General features: G+C 48.3%; 1 protein-coding gene across 3 annotated transcripts in view; it reads right to left on the reverse strand.

The window, feature by feature from the left end:
- The window catches only part of SLC8A3 (solute carrier family 8 member A3), a 130,648-nt gene that overhangs the window by 113,234 nt on the left and 1,129 nt on the right, over positions 1 to 16,285 (reverse strand). The window lies entirely within an intron of this gene.

Consider the following 16,285-nt stretch of genomic DNA (forward strand, 5'->3'; position numbering starts at 1 on the left):
GCTAAACTGAGGCCCCTATAAGCTGTGCTCCAGCCCCAGTCCATGGCCGCCTCAGGCCTCCAGCAAAACGTGCTTACGGGACAATTGAGACATTCAGTTACAGGGAGATGAAAATCAGCCAGCCACTCAAATTCCAAACCCAGACACTGAAAGGGCCAAGTGATAGAAATCACTATTAATAAAACATGGCAAGTGGCTCTTGAATACATTTTTTTTTAACTGTAGACAAGATTTGGGGGTGAAATGCAGCCCCATCTGCTGGCCTTGAACCACAAAGAGGTGAGCATGAATTCAGGAGAACGGGAAGAAATTCAGCAGAAGCTATGGATTCAACTTTCCACTCACTGCCTCATTCAGATGCAACGAGAATGCAAATAACCATGCCATAGCTTTGAAAAACAAAAAGCTATTTGCCCATTTTCCATCTCTGCTACAGCCCGGTGGGGTTCCTTCAGTAACAGAAGAACACTAATTTCATCCGTACGGCACCTTACAGGGTTCCAGGTCCTGTCCCGTCTCCACTGCTTCCCATCTCAGAAAATGGCACCTCCATCCACTAGGTTACTCATGCTCGGCAACGGGTGTTCACCTGCAGGCCTTCCTCGGGCTCCTGTCCCTTGTCTATCCAGCACCGACGCCTAGACTCTCCCCCGCCCCCCCGCCTCTACCAGCACTGTCAAAGCCGCCATTACACCTCACTTCATGAATCTACAGCAGTGACCTCCTCACTGAACTCCCCACTCCAATTGTTGCCCTTCCCTGCTCCATTTCCTTATACAGTCACCTTTTCCAAAAACCCCAAACCTACACTATCACTTCCTTATTTGAAGCCCTTCAGTAGATTCCTCTTATTCTTTTTTTTTTTTTTTTAAGATTTTATTTATTTATTTGGCACAGAAAGAGTACAAACAGGTGGAGGGGCAGGCAGAGGGAGAGGGAGAAGCAGGCTCCCCGCTGAACAAGGAGCCCGATGCTATGCGGAGCTCATCCCAGGACCCTGGGATCATGACCCGAGCCGAAGGCAGATGCTTAACGAACTGAGCCACCCAGGTGCCCCGATTCCTCTTATTCTTAATATAAAGACTCTTTACGGTGACCTACAAAGTTTCATATAAGCTACCTTCGTCCTCCTCTCTCCTTTTATCTTCTGCCTCTCTCCCTCTTACCACATTTCAGCAACAATGGCCTTCATATCAGGCCCTGGAAATAACCAAGTTATTTTCCACCTCAGGACCTTTGCACATGACACCATCCACGTATGCCTGAAATGGCTCTTTCTTATTGGTACCCACTCTCTTAACAATGCTTTAGATCTCAGCTTAAGTGTCACTGTCCCAGAAAAAATTATCCTCACTCCTTAAGATGGTCAACTTTCTCTGTTATGTCCTCTCATCACACTCTAATTTTCCTTCATGGCATTTTTAAAACTTTGAAATTACATGTTTATTTGTGGGATTATATAATTAATGTCTAGCTCAGCCATTAAACTATGCATGAAATCAAGGCAAAGACTATGTTTATTCTGTTTATCGTGGTATCCTCAGTAGTCAATTAGTAAGTGCTCAGTAAATGTATGTTTTTGGAATAAATAAAGTTAGCCACTACGGAAGCTTCTTCAGTAGTATCAACTGAATTGTGTCCCCTCCCCCCGATTCATCTGTTGAACCCTTAGGCCCCGGTGTGGCTATATTGGGAGATAGGGCTTTTAGGAGATAATTAAAGTTAAATGAGGGTATAAGAGTGGGTCCTACTCTGATAGGATTGATGGCTTTATAAGAAGAGGAAGAGAGAAGGCACTGTCTCCCCACCACGTGGTGAGAAAGTGGCCATTGGCAAGCGAGGAAGAGAGCTCTCACCAGAAAATGAATTGGCCAGCATCTTGATCTTGGACATTCCAGTCTCCAGAACTGTGAGAAAATAAATTTCTATTGCTTAAACTACCCAGTCTATGGCATTGTTATGGCCGCCTGAGCTGACCAATACACTCAGACATCAGCCTTCTTTAAAGCCACTTTATGATCCGAATTACAGCCATTTGCTTCAGAAAAAAAATAGAGAGATCTCATAGACAAGTCCTGCCTAGATTTTAGAGGCTATGTATGACCTCTTGAAATCACCAAGGCTAGTACTCAAAGAGAAATTCCCTTCAGAACATGGTACACCCTGGTGCACACTGTAAGCATGAAGGCCTCCCTTCTGAAGATCTCCACGGATTAACTTGGTTTCATATTCCCCAGATCAGCAGCCAAGTGCTGAGGCCCATATTCCCTTCAGTCCAAGTACTGGGGGTCATCACAGTAGGTGCTCGGGGCTTTGATCTCACTCAGAAAAGAAGAGGTGATGAGGTTGAAGGCAGAAGAGTAGGGCAGCTGAAGATCTTCAGTATCCATGTTCAAAGGTTGAAAAGTCTCTCGCAATCTGCAATGTACACAGAGAACCCCCCCCTTCACAGGTTTGGCACTCACCCATTCCAGAGAAACGTGGACAGAGAAGGACCTTGGCACCTTGCCTTGACCTCTGAAAACCCTCTATTTTGTGGATTCTGATAAGCCCCATGCAGTAGGACACAGAAGGTGGGCACAGCTGGAGCAGCTCTTTGATCAAGAGCCAACATGGTGACAGGAGGTGGCAGCTGCGTGGGACAGTCAACCTGAAGGGGGTGCACTATCCACAGGTTAGGGGAGAGGGCTGGCTTTCTGAAGTCAACGGACATGAAACATGTCGGTAGTAGAGTTGTCCTGATCAACAGAGGACAAGGACACTCACTTATCTTACCCAGCAGAAGAATTAGGAAGATCGTGGTCTTTGCTCTCCTAGGTCTTGCAGACATCCGTGACAACAGGTTTTTGTGGGGAATATGCTGTCGTGTGGTCAGAATCGGGGGCCACTTGAGAAAGACACAGAGAAAACAAACGAACTGAAGGAAAAGAGGAAAGAAAACAAGGGACGAAGGTGGCTAGGAAGTGCCTAAGTTCTTGGAATTGAAGGTGGGAAATGGCCTTTGAATTCCCAGATGTTCCTTCTGGCCCTGCCAGGCAATGGTTTCGAATGGAGATGTTAGGGTGAGAGTGGACACTGCTGATGACCCAGCCAATGGTCACTTTTCTGTGCTGTTACCCCAGCCCCAGACACAACTGAGGCAGATCCCAACCTACTGGGGACCTACCCCAGCTCCTTAGAGACCGCATGATCTTCTGTGGTTCTTAATCAGCCCTAAGGCATACTCAGGGATGTGACTCAGCTTGAGAACCCCAATACCACACCAAATAATGAAGATATTAATAATAGTCACTAACACATATAAGTGCTTAGTGTCTACATAATGCTAAATACTTCCTCACTTAATTTTCATATTGATACTATGAAATTAGTACTATTTTTATTCCTGTTTTGCATTTTGGGAAACTAAGTCTTAATTAAGTCATTTAATCAAAGTATAAAGCAAGGAGGTAGGAGAGCCAGAACTCACATGCAGATGATACAAAATTTATGGTTTTAACCACTCCATTTTACTAAGATGTCCCACTTTATTGTAGAATGTCCATGGCCCTGTGTCAGCTTCCAGTTTCCTGCTGATTTAGAAGCAATATGACTAACCCATCCACCCTGACAGGAGAAACTAACCATTTGGTAGAGCTGCCTAGTCTCCAGGCTTACTGGGGTGTCCTGGCTGCCTGATGCAGTCTCCCACCTGAATATTCTCCTTCCCATCAGTTGTTTGACAAAATTTGCAAAAGCCAATGGTTTGCCAGGCTAGGTACTAGACATCGATGGGCAAAATGAAAAGTAAGACACAGGCTTTGCCCTCAATGGTACAATCCAGCAGGGGTGGATTGGCATGGATAGGCACTTTTACTATAGGAAGTAAAGGTACAGGCAGGCCTTGGGGATTCAGGGAGGAGTTCTGAAGGAAGTGATCCTTGAAATGAGTCTTCAAGCATGAGTGAGTTTTAGTCAAGAAGAAGAAGGAAGGAAGGAAGGAAGGAAGGCAGGCAGGAAGGAAGGGAGGTGGGAGGGAGGAAAGGAGGGAGGGAGGGAGGAAGAAAAAGGAAGGGAGGAAAGGGAAGGAAAGGGAGGGGAAAGGAAGGCAGACAGACACTTGAGTCAAAGAGCCCAAGCAAAGACATGGAGACACGGAAAAGCCTGCTGTGGGCTTGGGATTACAAGGAATTCGGTGTGAGGCAGGAGGCACGAAGATGAGTGTCCACAAGACTGGACATGTAGGGAGGACTCCATTCATGGCAAGTCTTATATGCCAGGCTAAGAAGATGGATTTCATCTGAAGGGCAGTGAAAAGCCAAAGATAGGATTTTTAAACAGGAGAATGACATGGTCTGATCTGTACTTCAGAAAAACCAATTTGGCTAAAGGGTTTAAGATGGCTCTGAGAGGAACGGGACCGGAGCAGGAAGAGCAGTTAGACTCCTGTTGGAAACAGAACAAGCACAGCTAAAGAGGATGGGCCTGGGGTATTTCTGTATATGGTGACCCTCAGTCCCCATGTCACGTTCCTCCTCCCTGAACCAATGCCCCAGCTCAGCCCGCGGCTTCTCATCCCTTTCCTGGATTATTTTCCAAACACCCCCAGGGCCATCTGCAAGGTGTCTGTGTCCTCAGCAGTGGCTCCTGACATCTTTTAATATCACTGGCAAATTTAATTAAAGTCACTGTTCCTCTGCTCTTCCAGATCATTAATAAAACAGTGCCACCAGGCCAGACTGAGCAAATTCTCCCTCCTGCTACGCCCTCCACTTTCTCCAATGGGAACACTGCTCCAGGCCTGTCTCCAGCCTGGGTAGAGGTGTCCTGCTCTGCTTCTAAATCTGGGTCCCTGCACAGGCGTCACAGCCAATTTACATTCAAGTTTTAAGAGCAGCCAGGCTGCCCCGGATGCCACGTGTCAGCGGAGTGCACGAGCATGGCATCTTCTCCTGCACTTCCCTACAGGGATGAGAGTCAGTGCTGAGCCCTCCCTGTGGCAGTGCTCCCCAAACGCGCAGGAGCTCTCTCTAGACTCGGAAGGAGGTGACCTCCGCGGCTTAGGTGGTTTGACTGTCACAACAGGAACTTGCATCCAAGGAGGAAAACATAATGATGCTAGATTTTGTGCATCATTATCTCTTTGCATCTTGATAGTGAATGAAGGAGGTGCTATTATCATCATGCTCTGTTTTACAGATAAGCTCATTTGAACTCATAAAGATTAAGTAATTTGCCTGAAATCGCAGTAAGTAGAAAGCGAAGCCCTTGAGTACTGACAGCCCGGCTCTGGGACATCTGGTGTCAACCACTGGCTTGGTACGTGCCCAGGGCTTGGGGCCCCCTTTGAGCAAGGGTCCAGGAAGGACGGGGTGAGCCTGTCTGGGTGTGCAGTTCTCATCACCAGCTTGGTGGCTCTCTGTACTCTGAGGCAGCCTGGGGCAGTGAGAGAGCCCCAAATTTGAAAGCAGGAGGTAAGAACTTGTTTCACGAGCTGTAAGAATTTAAAGGGCCCGCAAACCTCTCAGGGGATTGGCTTCCTCGTCCAGAAAACTCACGTCGGGTTGGACGATATCCATCCATCCTTTGAGACAAAGATGCTCTGATTTGCAGACAGGCCTGTCTCTCCAAAGACAAGGAACTGAAGGGACACATTCAAGTTAACTTGGCCCAGAGCAGTGTGAGAAACAGGCACAGAATTCAGACTCCCACAGAGCCCTCTGAGCAGAAGAGGGTACGTTAAGGGACGATGGTAGGAAAATGGGGCCCAAGAAAAAGCCAAGGAGAGTCTACCTTCTGGAGTTGCCAAACGCACATTGGATCAAATCCATTTTTTAAACAACGGCTCTTTGGATGCCCATCCCAGGCCAAGCGCTATGCTAGTGATTGGGAGTACGACCATGAATGAGCTACGCCACATCCTCAACCCGACAGAGTTTATCTTCTGATAAGGGATTGAGACAAATAAGTAATTACAGGAATCACTGATTACAGTGATGTCACGGGAAGTCATATCTTTTTCTGATGCTGCTCTAAGATCTCGGGTTGGTCCCTGCACAGTTGCTTCAAACCCTGTGGGCAGTGGCTGCAATGCAGCATGGCTTTATAATAGAGAGAATCTTGCAGTGGTACGTGATATGGCATTTTACCGTTCTTGCGTAGGGGAGCGGCAGCCTTAGTCTCCTTGGGCTTTATATAAACCATTTTTTAAAATGACAACAAAAACAATAATCGTATCTATTCATCAATACCTACTCTCTGGCTAGCATTGCATTCAGCACTTTTATGGCCGCTATTTAATACCTAAGCACCCCACAATGAGACAAATATTATTGTCTGTGTTAGAAATGAGGGGACTTGGGCTCAAAGATTAATAACCCACCCAAAGGCCACTAGATGAACAAAGAGCATAGCCGGGCTATGAAATTTGGTATGTCAACTGCCAAAATCTGCTCTCCCAGCCTCAAGGGATGAAAGGGTGGGTGGAAGAGTAGGGAAGGAATCTGGAACACTTACGTCGAGAATCTAGGGCCCCAGAAACCTCCACCTCCTCTGGAAAGCCTCCCCTGACAATGCCCTCTTCCTCCACCTTCAAAATGCCTCATTCACTCCCCTGTTCCTCTAACCCTCTGACCACCACTGAAGCACTTTACACTGACCTGGGCTTATATATTCACACGTCCGTCTTCTACACCCTTATGGAAACTCCCTGAGGGATCTCAATTCAGCATTGGGTGGCTTTATTTTTTTTATTTTTATTTTTTAGGACAAGTGGTCACACTCAGTGAAACTTTCTTGATAGGGCTAAGAGGTTCGACCTGACCTCTGATATCCTCTCTGCCTCTAAAATTCTATGAACTCAAAGGTCATTGATTCTATGACTCTAAGGTTCACCAGATTCTGCGGAAGCCAGAGGATTTTTTGGCCCCTGCAAGTCCCTGACAGATCTAGGGAGTCACAGACAATGAGAGTGGGCCAGAGAGGGAGAAGCTTTGCCCACTTACATTCTGCCTCTCCCACTACCGAATCTACAACTACCTCTAAGTCATCCCCCAAGCTGGAGGCAGAAATGGAGCTAGGACCACATACTGGACAAATAGCCCATGTTCCTGGACTCTGGCTTTCATACCCTGCCAAGGACATGTGTACCCATGCAAGTAGATTTTCCCTTTGTCTCTCCCTAAACCTGCTGTCTGCTTGGTTTATACTTTTACTAAGGAAATGTAAAAGATCCAGAGTTCCCTTATTTTCATAGGAAAATGATGCTACTCATCCATTTTTCAGCAGGACAGGTTTCTAGTTATTTTCCCTTCTAGTGACGAGAGCTTAGGTTGACTTGTCGAGACTTTTCCTTATGGTCTCTTAGTCTGTTCGTTCATGTGTTCATTCATTCGTGCATGCCTGCATTTGAATGAAACCCAGTCTATGCGTCACAGGTTGACGTTCACAGAATTATGGTGAGGAAGTTACTCTGATTTGTACCTGCTTCATTTTTCTGCACACTCAAAAAAAAAACCAATTAAAAGTTCCTAGAGGGTAGGAATTTGTATCTGTTTGGTATTTCTGTATGCCCAGTGTCTATCTCAGTGCCTGGCATATAGTAGTTACTCAGTATATATTTACTGAATGGATACATTGAATAAATGGGTAAAAATAGAAGGCATAATATCCAGTGATTTCTCCCACGCTTGGCAGTGTTCAAATGGAGTATCCCATCTGTCAGGGATGCTGTGAGCAAGGTTTTCCAAGTTTGGGTAGTATGAACAAAAAATAATCCCCTCTGAGGAGCACCCACTTCACTGGAGAACAGTGACAGAAAACCAAATAATTACAACAAAACAAGTACTAGATGTGGAAGCGTGTGTGATGTGCCAAGAGAGCACAGAGGAAGGCAGGCCTCGCACTGTCTGCAATCATCAGGGCCGACTTCATGAACCAGGCCATGTAGGATTTGAAGAATGAACAGGAGTTCACCAGGGGGATGTCAGGGCCTCTCAGACAAATAACAGAAAGCCTATGCTCACAAGCATGGCAGCCTGAACAAGCAGTGTCTGCTTCAAGAAGGGGGAGCAGCATGGCTGAAGGACAGGGCACTGGGCAGAAGCTGCAGAGGTAAGTGAGGAATAGTTCGTAAAAGGCCTTGTATACCCCAGCCAAGGACTTAGAGCATTATCCTGGGGACAACTGGGAGCCCCTGGCAGTGTTTTAATCACGGAAGGGAGAAGACTGATGTTTTTCCTTTGGATCGGAGACCTCACGGGACGACCATGGGGAAGCCAGGTGAGTGAAGGAGAGCAGGGCAAGACCGGAGGCAGGAAGATGGGTCCAGAGGCTCTCTGGCATCTGAGGGCACCGGGACCAGAACCGGGACAGACACAGTGAGAGTGGGCCTGCGCTCGAAGGTGTGGATTTGCGAGTTCTTTTGGAAGTAGCATCAGTGGAGACCAACTGAAAACGGGGGAGGACGGTGAAAGAAGAATGAAGAAGCACAGCAAGGACCGAACCGCGTCAGACACATCGGCTCGCCCGCTGGCCCTGCAAAGTTCCTCCTGCCTTGGAGATCTCCAGGCCCAAAGGCAAGGAATCCACAAAACCCGCTGAACTTAGATACGTGTTTCACATTAGGGACATATCCTGTAACAAATGAAGCCAGCGAGGGTTCTGGGCTCTCCGGGAAGAGCGCAGGAAGGCCCGGAATTCATCCAGAGCAGGAAAATGCTCCCCACTCTAGTCAGCGGGATAGCTATCTGTTGATTCAATCGTCCAGACTGTGGTAAGCTCTGGAGATGCGGTCAGGAAGCAGGTCTGGTCCCTGCCGTGGACCTGTGCATAGAAAAGCACACCAGATCCGTATCTAGAGGTGAGCAAAGGGTTTGGGGATTTATCTGCACGGGCTGAGAGCATCACAGAGGCAGTGGAGTTGGATTCCCCATGTCTACCTCAAAGGAGCATGCATTTTCCAGAGAAGAAAATGAACTCACGAACATACTGTTCCTCCGAAATAATGCTTGCTAAAATAATTAAAAATATTTGTAAAAGATCCAAAATATTGAGAGGAACTCAGATCCTAGAATGACTACAAGAAAGCCCGATTCTGCTCATTGATTCATGAAAAAAGTATTTGTCGAGCACTTACTAGGTGCCCAGCACTTACTAGTGTAGGTTTCACTTCTGTCCGGAAGCGTCCTCAAATGTACTGAGTGGCAATTAGGTGACACAGCCTGTTCTAGCTACTGGAGATTCAATATTATATCTCATGCCTGGACTCCTGCAATAGTTACCAATCTTGCGCCTTCTCTTGTTAGTCTACTTTCCATAAGACAGCCAAAAATTTAGATTTAAAAATCTAAATCAGACCCTGCCATCCTTGGCAACCTCCTCTTCCTGCAGAATTCCTCACCCCCTTACTGACTTCAACTTCTAACTTACTGCCCTTCACGCCCCCCACTCTGTTTTGCTGCCTACATACTCCACTCTAGCCAAGGTGGCGTTCTCTGAAGTTTCTAGAACACACCAAGCACGGACCTGCCCTAGGACCTTTGCATTTACTGTTCTCTCTGCTTGGACCCCCCCTTACCCTAAAGATCCCCAGAAGTCACTTTCTCATTTCATTCAGGTCTCAGATGCTAGCTTCTCAGAGGCTTTCCCCCTCGTCTTCTCTGAAGGTGATCCCAGCCCTCCCCACCAGCACTCTCTGGCCCACTGCTATTCCTTTTCTTTACAGCACATATCACTTGCCGAAATCGTCATTGTTTCTGTTTGTCTGTCTACTGGTTTATCATACACGATAAACCCCATGGTAGTTGGAAACCTGTCCTTCTGGTTCACCTTCCTGCTCATAGTGTTTTGGGGGCCTTGACTGGTGCCTGGCAGAGTGGATCAATGCAGACCCTGAAGGATTAAGTAATATGGGAAAGAGTCACCAGTGAGGGGACTTCAAACTTCCTGGGAAGCTGGCGGGTAGAGAGGTAAATGGTTAAAGCCACTGACCTCAGAAAGCAGTCTGTTTGCTTCCTCCAAAGGAAGAAGAGCGTACAGCGTTTGGACAGCAGTCCTGAGGCTGTTTCTAAACACGATTCCTTCTCTGTGCCCTGGCCCCTCAGTGGCACCTTACCCGACAGTGTGTGGCATAATAACAAGCAACATTTAGAGTGCATCTTTCATTTAACAAATCTTAAGCAACACTGCCTGCCAACAGTTTACAAAGGCCTCCGTCCTCACTCACCTGGACTCATGTAATCCTTTTGTGAGGATGCTCCTACAGCTGAAGAAACCGTGTGGCTCAGTTCAATGCCAAGGATCTCTCTGCCAATTACTAATGGAGCCAGAACCAAACCTTGGTCCTCGGGCTGCCAGAGGTCTCCTTCCACCAAGCCTGAAGGAGCGTCCTTTCAGAACCGACCAAGAGAACACATCCCCTGCCAGGGCTGGGTCAAGGCAGTGAGAAGCCCAGGGCAGCCTGAGGGCATACAGCTCCTGCCCCTCCCTATTCCCCAGAGAAAGCCACCTGGGTTTTATCTTTTGGGGTCACCCACAGAGAGAGGGCTGCCATCTCTCTGCCCTGTTGCCTACCTTTCAAGGGGAAGCTGGTGATTAGCTGGCTTTATGTTCCTTTTCCTCGGCTCATTCTCCAGGAGCCTGATTTATTTTAATGCCACTTAATTTCTCTTAATTTTCTAATGTTGAAATGTGGAATTAAATCATATCATTGCCTGAATGGAGAACAAAGGGGCTCTGGCAAGCAGTCAAAGTCATCTCTCTGAGCCACGACTGGGGGCTCTCTTGCACAATCAGCTCTAGGGTGCTCTGGGCCCTCCTGCGACAAGAGGGTGCCAGGGGCAGACTCTGAGGACTGGGGGCAGCTGCACACTCTCCCCACTCCTCTAACAATTCCCCTAGAAGATGACTCCCCCATTAGTTCCTCCTGAGCGGCTGGAAGGCACAGACTCAACATGATTCTTCCAGTCTCATAGGGGAGAGAGAACGCTGGTGTGGCGTGAGGGGAAGCCTCTGGAAAGCTGCTGAGCAGAGGAGTCCCACATAGACTCTCAACAGAGTCTACATGGCTCCAAATACAGCCATCCTGGATAGAAAAGGAAAGGGGGCAGTGCGGGAGCTGAGCCTAGACCAGCTGGAGCATTTGGGGTCTAGAGCACTACTCATTATTCTGCGAATGCTCTGGAGTGTGGTAGCGGGAGGTGACTCCAGAAAGGAGTGCCAGCCTAGGGCCATCAGGGCACTCAACCGGCTCGGGGCACCATGTAGGCCACACGTCCGGAGAGTTGAGTTGGCTGGCCATGCTGCTCTCTAGAAACCCAGTGTGATAACAAACACACCGGGGGCTTCAACTAGCAGCTGGAAGATTCTGAAATGAAAGATACTGTCAGCACTAAAAGTATTCTCAGTAAGAGGCAATCTATAGGGTGTGGAACGAGACTCACAGAATACAGAATTGTCAGGCCAGGGGGATAGCTTAAAAGTCAACGCATCCAACATAACTCTTTCTGATGGATAAGGAGTTCAAGGCACACAGAGCAGAAGTGGGTCTTGCCTGCAGTCGTCAGATAAGAACTAAAACATAAACTTCTGCAGCTCAGTGCTTCTTCTGTTATACCACATTGCCTGCTCCTAGTTTGATTTTTGACTCCACCACTGGCCTCTTTTATGATAAATGGTACAGATCCCCTTTCTTGACCTTGTTTCACCCACCTCAAAAGTGAGGTAGGTTATACATTTATTCACTCCTTCATTTCTCACTGACCACCCACTGGTCTCAGGCATCATGTGACAGAGAGTGGGAGAGATAAAAAGCACTTGGTCCAAGAGGGGTGGCTAGCCACAAGCAAAAACTACATTTCAGTAAGTCTAAGGGCCTCATGAAAAACAGATACCATGTTATCAAAATTCAGAGGAAGGGACGGCTCTTCAGTGAAGCTCCCGTCAGGAAGAAGCATTTGAGTTGAACACTGAAGAACAGGTAGGATTCTCAGTGAAAGGTAAACCGTGAGCAAAGGCACAGAAGAAGAAAGGAGAAGTTCACTGCAGTGCCCACACTGGACCTGGAAGACGGGACCCTCAATGCGCAGCGGTGAACCAAGCCACGGAGGTGCAGGCAGGTGGGCGGCCCTTCAGGGTTTCCGTGTAGGATGTGTTTAGGAGGGGGACGTTGTACCAGTCTTAACATGAATTGAAGGACCAGGAGGTTGAAGCTGGGAAGATGTTAGAAAGCTAATGTATAGAGCATGACAATAATAGCAACTACTTGTTAGGGGTATGGTAAGGACTGAATGGGAAAATCAATGTAAAGCACTGTGCAACCAAGGAGGAGCTCACAGGTGGTAAAGGCACAAATGTTGGCTGCTCTAACAGCAACTATTACTGTTGTCAGTACGATTTTGTAGGAGGTTATCAAATATACTCAGGTGCTGGTGGTAGGGGCAGAGAAGGTGGGGATGGACTCAATGGACATTAGCAATATTCAGGGATAAGGCAGAGGAGACTAAGAGAAACTTGGGGATTTTGAGCTAGGGTGACTGGAAGTTGGCTGGTGCCATCAACAGAAAGTGGGAAGTCAAGAGAAGTAGCTCCTAAGGACAAAGACGACATCAGTTTAGTAGAAACTCAGTTCGAGGAGCTGAGGCAACATCTTGTCGGAGATACGGCGCAAGGGTCTGGAAACAAGACACGAGGGATAGAGAGCTACAGCGACAGAGGGGCTTCGGCCACAGCACAAACCACGAGGGTAGACTGCCAAGGCGCAGTGGAGAAGGGGACAATGGGAGGAGAGAGACTCCTGGAGAGGAGGTGGAAGGGGGACCACCTGGAGAGCTCAGCGTGGTGGGAGCCAAGAGGGGAAAGTCTTCGGGAGCTAAGAGTCCATCTTATCTGGCGGCGGGGTGGAGATCAGAAATCAGTTATTCCTTCCGGGAGAATGAGAAGTCCTAGGTGGGTGATAGTTGGGCAGAAGGTAGAGAAAAGTGGGAAAGTATGGGGCTAAACAAATGAATGAGTGGTGACAAAACGGAGATAGCTGTTTACTCTAAAAGGTCAAGAGTTGGGTAAAAGTTGCATGGAAAGGGAACGTGAAAGGGTAGGAGCTGGACAAGGGGCTCAGAAGCCCAGGGCTTGCTGAGCATGCTGACAGCTGGAGGGAGGGGCGTCAGGGCTGGAGGAGAAAGCACGCAAGGCGGGATAATGAAGGCAGAGCAGGGCTGGCCCCTGGGCCCTGTGCAGGAGGGGAAGGGAGATCTTTTTTACTCTGAGACCAGGGAAGCACGAGGAACAAAGTGGGGAGACCAGGGTGCAAAGGAAGAATGCTGACCAAGTGCACACTGTTTGGCTTCATTCTCTAGGACGAGCATAGCAGTGCATGACCCTGAGATCCTCTCCTCTCAAGTGATTAGGAAATCACTTCCACGGGGAAGCCAGGGCAGGATTACAGTTTCCAGTCCCACTTCCGGATCCAGGCCCCCACACGACCCAGCGCTCCTGCCATACAACCAGGAAAGCATTATTTGTCATTCCAAGTATCAAAGCAGTAAATTTCATCCAGGATGAAACAGAGCTGTTGCCTTCATAGACGTGATTCTGTATACCATATCCAAATACTTGATTCCGGAATTAGCCTTTATTCACTCTCCGTATTATCAGAAACTACACATATACATATAAAAACACCTGTGATTCTTCCTACCTCAATGTCTTGCTCAGTAGTCTCTATGGATCCAGATATGGATCTAAATCCGTTCTTAACCTTCCAGGCTCCTTCTTGAGATCTTCCCCAGTCCTCAGAGATCTCAAATCTTTGGGGGTTCACCTTGCTCTGCAGCTCAGGAGGCCAGGAGGTGTGTCTTACACCCTCTGGAGCCACTTTTCCTTTTCCCGGAGGCACCCTGTCTACTGTTGGGCTTAGAGCACCCATTCAAAACACGGACAACCAAACACAAGCCAATCTCATTGAAGAAAATGGCGGAACATCTTCCTAGAAGAGCAGCTCTGGTTGGTACGCTAAAAGAGAAAGAGGAACCCGCACCCCTCCCTCACAGGCCACCCAGAGGATACCCTGGGCTTGTCCCACAGCCTTCCAGCTCCACCCTCCCCCCACCCCGCCCCTGCCCCCAGCTTCCAGTCTCAGCATACCTTCTCAAATGCAAACCTGACGGTGCACTTCAGTGCAAACAACCTTCCTAAGCGCCCCCCTGGCAACAGTGAAAATTCTTAGCATGGAGTACAAGCCCTTCAAGGTTTGGCCCCTAGAGTCCTCCAAACTTGCACCCTCTGTCTTCAATCATTAGCCTTATCCATGTTAGGCCTTTGCATGTGGATCCTTTCTGTCCTAACACTTTCTCCCCAGCCCCTCCCTGCTTTCACCAAAGCCAACCCCTACCCATCCTTTCTTTCTGGGATTTGCTCTCCCTAGAAGTCCTCCTGAATTCCCTGTAGAGAGGTGATCTCCCTACATGCTTCCACTGTACCCCAGATTTAGCCTCCACTGAAAGGAATCACTCGCTGATTATCCCTGCTGGAATGAATGGATGTTTATGAGGAAAAGGACCGTCCTATTTTATTTGCCTCTGTACCTAGCAAATGCCTGGCAGAGTAGGCCGTTGTTGAATATTTATTGAATAAATAGCTGATTGAATGAATAAATGAATGCTTTTTCTTTTAGAGTCCAATATATGGCCGAGCCTCACCAAATATTTGAGCCTCTAGGCAAAACAACCAGGCTGAGTGAAAAGAGGGTTACCCTCTCTTCTTACCCGAACTTGGTAGCTTAAAGAGAAGCCAAGATGCAGGACACATTCCCCCAAATCTAGATTGTGAGCAGTGACTGGACCATTCAGGCCAAGGAACAATGCCCCCCATCACTACCCAGGGACAATCCGGGCAAATATGCCCAGAGACTGTACAAGGGGCCACCTCGCACAGGGACGGGGCAGGGATGGGGCAGGCATAGGGCACGAGCACACTCCCTCAGCTTCAGGGTTCCAGCCCAGGAAGGAGCCTAAAGGAAGGAGATGTTTTTTTACAGGGTCAGTCTGATAACCCTGTTCTCTCTTCTCCGGCCAGGAAGCCACAGAAGGCAGGACAAGAGATGCCGAAGTAGGGGTCACAGAAGCAGGAGCAGAGAGAGGGAAAACTTGGCCCTCTGAGTTCATTCTTCATCCAGCATTTACTGACTGCCTACTCCATGCCAGGCACAGTGCTAGGCCGTGCGGATACAGCGTGAATAAACAACAGTTGTGTTCTCTCCCTTCCTGCAGCTTACTGTCTAAAGGTGTGACTAGCATTACTCAATCACATAAGTAAATTGAATGTGCATCTTTAAGTTACTTCAAAATAATAGGCTCAGGTTATGAGTGTATAGAGGTTCCGGCCCAGTCAGAGATGGTATGGAAGGCGTCCTTGAGGAAATGACCAGTGACCTAAGAGCTGGAGGGAGAATAGGAGTACATTAGACAAGAATGGAGTTGGAGTTTAGGGGTGTTGGAAGAACAATAAAGCATTCCAAGTACAGAAAACTGCATGAATAGCCTTTCCATCTCCATTAAGTTCAAGAACGACTTCAAGTTCAGTTCTGTAGGCTCCATCTGCTTCTTCTCAACCCAATATCCATATTTTATTTAAAGAAAGGGGCTAGGGAGTGGACGCGTGTGTGGGGACTGCAGATAGGAATTGCAGGTGGCAATGAGAAAGCTAGGGTGATCAACCCACACCAAGCACCCTAAGCTCTGGGAGCAACCATCCCCATGTGAGGAACTTCAAGGCATGAAAAGGCACATTCCTCTCCAACTTGCGAGCCCGCTAAAAAGAAGGGCCAGCTGGAGGCCAGCGCCCCTATAGAGTGCACGGATCCCCTGTTTCAGGAAGAGCATGGCGCAGCAGCTATATTTGAAAATCGAGGTAAACAAGAGCTCAGCTCAAGTGGATGGGGCACAACAGCTGTGGAAGATTAATCACAGGCGGCTGCAAGTCACTGGGTCGCCAGAGGCCCAGAGGCTTCCCTTTCGGTGCCCCCACCGGTAGGCCGGCTCCGTGCCCATCACGTACCCACAACTCCCTCGATTCGGGGTGTTTCTCGACCACCCTGGAGATCGGAGCTCGGAGCTTCGCTGCCGGCTGCAGCCTGCCTTTCTGAGAACCCGCCCCGATTTCAACCCTCTGCCCAGGAGACTGAACCAGCAAACGGTCAGGGTTTTTGTCGCCAGAAAAGATGAGTGAGTGAGAGACGGAGGGAGGGAGGGAGAGGGGGAGAGAGGGAGAGAGAGAGAGAGAGAGAGAGAGAGAGAGAGAGAGAGAGAGAGAG

The sequence above is a fragment of the Callorhinus ursinus genome, unplaced genomic scaffold (genome assembly GCF_003265705.2).
Source record: "Callorhinus ursinus isolate GAN/ISIS: 27379988/994484 unplaced genomic scaffold, GSC_fseal_2.0 scaffold8, whole genome shotgun sequence".
Taxonomy (NCBI): Eukaryota; Metazoa; Chordata; class Mammalia; order Carnivora; family Otariidae; genus Callorhinus; species Callorhinus ursinus.